The sequence below is a fragment of the Corythoichthys intestinalis genome, chromosome 16 (genome assembly GCF_030265065.1).
Source record: "Corythoichthys intestinalis isolate RoL2023-P3 chromosome 16, ASM3026506v1, whole genome shotgun sequence".
NCBI lineage: Eukaryota > Metazoa > Chordata > Actinopteri > Syngnathiformes > Syngnathidae > Corythoichthys > Corythoichthys intestinalis.
This window is the reverse complement of record NC_080410.1, coordinates 41,953,766-41,960,395: the sequence shown is the minus strand read 5'-3', so window position 1 is coordinate 41,960,395 and position 6,630 is coordinate 41,953,766.

Sequence of the window (6,630 nt, the reverse complement as noted above, 5' to 3'; positions counted from 1 at the left end):
TTTGATCGCTAGTTGTAAAAAAAAACCTCTCCTGACTGGCACACCTAACCTATGTCCGCTAAGACTGTCAGTCACATAGCCACCTGCTGGAATGATACTGCAGTGAAGTCATTGAGCCATCTTTCTGAACCGGGTGGCCTGATAAGATAACACTCAATAGTGCACTGCTGCAAATTGTGCTCATTCATATCTTTATTCTAGTCCCATTGTGTTTTGTATTGTTTATGGAGTCACCAAGGAAGTGCATTATGAAAGAGCTCATTCAGTCTTTAGATCACTGGGATAGAAACGATCCGCTTGTCAGTATTGGCAAGAATGTAGAGCAGCATTTCTTGACTGACGTTTTAAATGTCGTTTTACTGTTTTGTGTTGCCATTCCTGTATTGATGGTTAAATTAATAACAAAACCCTATGCTAGTTTATAGGTAGATTTAAAAACTATTCTGTCTTAACTGCTCTTTTACCAGATTCACTCATCGGATGCCATTGACAGCTTAACAGGTTTAATTACGGATGTCCCGATCACATATTTTTGCACCCGAGTGTCCGAGTCACCTGATTTTGAGAATCTGCCGATACCGAGTCTTGATCTGATAACGAAAAAAAATGTTCCCCCTAATGTATTTAGCATTGTAAAGATGAAAGATGTACAGTGGGGCAAATGAGTATTTCGTCAACCACCAATTGTGCAAGTTCTCCTACTTGAAAAGATTAGAGAGGCCTGTAATTGTCAACATGGGTAAACCTCAACCATGAGCAGAGGCGTAGCAAGGGTACCCGGGGGCCCCGGGCAACAAGCAACATGGTGCCCTTCGAGCGTTTGCAAGTAAGGGGGACAGTTGGACTTGCAGCAATAGCATATTTAATAAAAGTATAACGCCTCGCTCTCATAGAGCGCTTTTTAGGACACTCAAAGTGTCCGGCTTCTACTACATTAGGACATAAAACTACAGTAACATAGTAACCTCAGCGCTGTCTTGCTTCCTTTTCTCCTCTTCTGCTTTTTTTTCCTTTCTGTTGTCGCTTCCAGAAGGATAATTTCTCTTCATTTTGGATATACGCCAATTAAAAAAAAGCCAAATCGCCGCTCACTTTCACTCTGAGTCACGTGTGTGTGTGTGTGGGGGGGGTGTAGAGCAAGTGAAGGGGCCCCTTCAGGGAACTCAAGACACAAAGCAGTGCAGTGCAGCTGCGTGTGCTAAATCTGTTGGCCCTCTGGGGGCCCCTGCTGGCTGGGGGCCCTAGGCAATTGCCTGGTTTGCCTAATGGGATGTGACGCCTCTGACGATGAGAGACAGAATGTGTGTGGGGGGGGGGGGGGGGGGGGCAGAAAATCACATTGTTTGATTTTTAAAGAATTTATTTCCAAATTAGAGTGGAACATAGTATTTGATCACCTACAAACAAGCAAGATTTCTGGCTGTCAAAGAGGTCTAACTTCTTCTAACGAGGCTCCACTTTTTACCTGTATTAATGGCACCTGTTTTAACTCATTATCGGTATTAAAGACACCTGTCCACAACCCCAGTGAGTCACACTCCAAACTCCACTATGGCCAAGACCAAAGAGCTGTCGAAGGACACCAGAGACATAATTGTAGACCTGCACCAGGCTGGGAAGACTGAATCTGCAATAGGTAAAACGCTTGGTGTAAAGAAATCAACTGTGGGAACAATTATTTGAAAATGGAAGACATACAAGACCACTGATAATCTCCCTCGATCTAGGGCTCCATGCAAAATCTCACCCCGTGGCGTCAAAATGAGAACAAGACTGGTGAGCAAAAATCCCAGAACCACACGGGGGACCTAGTGAATGACCTACAGAGAGCTGGGACCACAGTAACAAAGGCTACTATCAGTAACACAATGCTCCTCCAGGGACTTAAATCCTGCACTGCTAGAGGTGTCCCCCTGCTGAAGCAAGTACACATCCAGGCCCGTCTGCGGTTCGCGAGAGAGCATTTGGATGATCCAGAAGAGGACTGGGAGAATGCGTTATGGTCAGATGAAACCAAAATAGAACTTTTTGGTAGAAACACAGGTTCTCGTGTTTGGAGGAGAAAAAATACTGAATTGCATCAGAAGAACACCATACCCACTGTGAAGCATGGGGGTGGAAACATCATGCTTTGGGGCTGTTTTTCTGACCAGGACGACTGATCTGTGTAAAGGAAAGAATGAATGGGGCCATGTTTCGAGAGATTTTGAGTGAAAATCTCCTTCCATTAGCAAGGGCACTGAAGATGAAACGTGGCTGGGTCTTTAAGCATGACAATGATCCCAAACACACAGCCAGGGCAACAAGAGAGTGGCTTCGTAAGAAGCATTTCAAGGTCCTGGAGTGGCCTAGCCAGTCTCCAGATCTCAACCCCATAGAAAATCTGTGGAGGGAGTTGAAAGTCCGTGTTTCCCAACGATAGCCCCAAAACATCACTGCTCTAGAGGAGATCTGCATGGAGGAATGGCCCAAAATACCAGCAACAGTGTGTGAAAAACTTGTGAAGAGTTACAAAAAAAGTTTGGCCTCCGTTATTGCCAACAAAGGGGTACGTAACAAAGTATTGAGATGAACTTTTGGTATTGACCAAATACTTATTTTTTCACCATGATTTGCAAATAAATTCTTTAAAAATCAAACAATGTGATTTTCTGTTTTTTTTTTTCCACATTCTGTCTCTCATGGTTGAGGTTTACCCATGTTGACAATTACAGGCCTCTCTAATATTTTCAAGTGGGAGAATTTGCACAATTAGTGGTTGACTAAATACGTATTTGCCCCACTGTATATATATATGAAAGACGTTTATCCCCTTTTTTTCCTCAAAGTATATTAAAAACAAAAAACCTTTTATGCATATTTTAATAAATGGTTTTAAAGCTCTTCAAATGTAATAATTATGAGAAGTTTTAAAATTGTTTCTGTGCCACCAAATTATTTTAAAACAACAATAATGTAGAAAAATACTTGCCTTCATTAAATGCTTAATTGAGTGAGTTTACTCAAATACGCTCAGTTCTCTGGTGAGAACCCTTAGAACACGCTAATGTTTAAAAAGCTCAACGATGATTGACAGAAGCGGCATCTTTCAAGTCAGCACTCCCAAGCTTTTCTGGCAACATCAAAGCATCGCGAGCTGTCACTCATTGTTAACTTTAACAAGCAGCAAACTACAGTGCACTAGTGAGCGAGAAAAGCAGCACATGAAGCAGAGAAGCATAAACATAATTCTTTAATTAAAAACCCGATCCTTTTCAGCCGATTACGACTCTCCGAAAAATGGTGTGATCGGCCCGATTTCTGATCAGTGATTGGATCGTGACATCTCTAGTTTTGAGTGGGAGGGCCCGGCATTGATTATTCGATCACTTCCAACCACTCCCAGTTGAAATGGATTGGACAACTATTACTATTAATGGCACTGAAACATGGTGATCCACTGCCACCCCTCCCAGTAAGAAGGGATTGGACGTCTATTGCTGTCAGGGGTGGCGTGGCTCAGTGGTAGAGTAGTTGTCCCCCAACCCAGAGGTTGTGTTCGATTCTTCGCCCTGATGAACTCGCCTAAGTATCCTTAAGCAAGATACTGAACCCCACGTTGCTCCTGGTGCTGTGTCACCAGTAGGTGACTGGCGAGATAGTGTAAAGCGCTTTGAGCGCCTTGAAAGGTGGAAAAGCGCTATATAAGTATCACACCATTTACCATTGGCAGTCATTGAGCTTTGAAATTGCTACACAGAGTATAAAAGGGACCATAAAAAAAAAAAAAAAAACGTAAAGGACCATTTTTATTGGTCACACTGACATACTGACATGAGTGAAACGGATAATGGCTGCTCTTTAGTGAGCTTTTTGACGGCCCCCAGTGGCTATAAAGGGCTAAACTCACAAATGAATGAATTTGGATTTCCACAAATGAATTCATTTGGGTCTTTGTATTTGAGTGCAATGCAAAAAAAATCCACATTGTGGACTACAACTACCAATAATAACCATTTTGTTTAAAATACTATTTCTATTACTTCTACTACTCCTCCTTGCCCCTTTATAAAAAAATAAATAAATAAATAACTGGACCAATAACTACACTCACTCGAAAGTCAATAATATTAGGGAAGTCCTGATCACAAACTTTTGCACCACAGTTCAAGTCACCTGATTTAGAGAATCTTGAGTCCCAATCCGACATCAGATGTCCTTTAAACAGTGTTTTTTATTTTATTTGAACAAACCTTCTAAACATGTTACAGTACTGTACTGTAGGGCAACAGCTATCGATTATTTAGGTAATCGACTTATCGATCCATTGGTTAGTTCGAATAATTGAGTAATCGGATTACAAACATTTAATGCATTGCAGAATACATTTTAGGTGATGTAAAACAAAGGAAAAAGTGTTTATGCTTGCAATGATATTTATTTTGACTTGCCAAGATTGCACTTTCAAAATGAAATACCTGAGTGTTTCTTCAAACGACATAGAATTGCTCTTTCATTTATAAAGGTGGGAATCTTGGGGCACCTAACAATTCGATTACGATTCAGAGGCTACGATTCGATTATATATCGATTATTGATAGACCCCCCGCCCCCAAACTGTTAGCTGCTTGTTCATAACTCAAAATCTAGCCATTGATATCTAAACCCCTGGCAACAAAAGTGAGTACACCCCTTAGTGAAAGTAGTCAATATTAACATACAGTACAACATGTCAACTGTCAATATTTTGTGTGGCCACCACTATTATCCAGAACTGCCTTTACTCCCCTGGGCATGGAGTTGACAAGAGCTTCACAGGTTGCCACTGGAATGCTCTTCCACTCCTCCATGACGACATTGCGGAGCTGCCGTATATTTGAGACTTTGCACACCTCCACCTTCCGCTTGAGGATCCCCCAAAGATGTTCTATTGGGTTCAAGTCTGGAGACATGCTTGGCCAGTCCATCAACTTTACTCTCAGCCTCTTTAGTAAAGCAGTGGTCATCTTGGAGGTGTGTTTGGGGTCATTGTCATGCTGGAACACTGCCCTGCGACCCAGTTTCCGGAGGGAGGGGATCATGCTCTGCTGCAGTATTTCACAGTACATATTGGAGTTCATGTTTCCCTGCAGCACCCATGCAGCCCCAGACCATGACATTCCCACCACCATGCTCGACTGTAGGCATGACACACTTATCTTTGTACTCCTCACCTGGTCACCGCCGGACATGCTTGAGACCACCGTAACCACACAAATTAATCTTTGTCTAATCAGACCAATCGGACATGGTTCCAGTAATCCATGTGCTTTGTTGACATGTCTTCAGCAAAATGTTTGCGGGCTTTCTTGTGTACAGTCTTCAGAAGAGGTTCCTCCTGGGGTGACAGCCATGCACACCAATTTGATGTAGAGTGCAGCGTATGGTCTGAGCACTAACAGACTGACCCCCACCTCTTCAATCTCTGCAGCAATGCTGAAAGCACTCCTGCAACTATCTTTCAAAGAAAGCATTTGAATATAACGCTCAGCACGTGCGCTCAGGTTCTTTGGACGACCAACCCGAGGCCTGTTCTGAGTGGACCCTGCTCTTTTAAAATGCTGATCCTCAGAGAGTTCTTTGCCATGTGGTGCCATGTTGGAACTTTCAGTGGCCAGTATGAGAGAGCGTAAGAGATGCACTAAAAATTTAAACACACCTTCTCCCTATGCACACCTGGACCTAGTAACACTAATGAGTCACATGGCAATTTGGAGGGAAAATGACAAGCAGTACTCAATTTGGACATTTAGGGATGTACGTTTTTTCAAAGGGGTCTCCTCACTTTTGTTGCCAGAGGTTTAGATATAAATGGCTATATTTTGAGGGGAAAATACATTAACTCTATTATATAAGCTGCACACAGATTACTTTCATTGTGTCAAAGTGTCATTTTGTCATTTTGAAAAGATATACTTTTTGAAATATCTGCAGAAATGCGAGGGGTGTACTCAATTTTGTGATACACTGTAATTAGTTTTTCCTTTACAAAGATGCTAATATGTGTATGTGATGGTAATAACAATAGCCAGATTCCACAATTGTTATCATGCATTTATTTACACTTTGACACAATGAAAAGTAGACTGTGTGCAGCTTATACAATAGAGTTAATGTATTTTCCCCTCAAAATAACACAAAATATAGCCATTAATATTAGAGCTGTCAAAATTATCGCGTTAACGGGCGGTAATTAATGTTTTTAATTAATTACGTTAAAATATTTGACGCAATTAACGCACATGCCCCGCTCAGATTAAAATGACAGTAGTGTAATGTCCGCTTGTTACTTGTTTTTGTTTGGTGCCCTCTGCTGGCGCTTGGGTCCAAATGATTTTATGGGTTTGGGGAGTGAGCATGGTGTAATGACATCAACAATGCCGAGCTACTAGTTGATTTTTTGATTGAAAATTTTCCAAATTTTAATAAAACGAAAAAATTAAGAGGGCTTTCAATATAAAATTTCTATAACTTGTACTAACATTTATCTTTTAAGAACTACAACTTTTTCTATCCATGGATCGCTTTAACACAATGTTAATAATGTTAATGCCATCTTGTTGCTTTATTGTTATAATAAACAAATACAGTACTTATGTACCGTACGTTGAA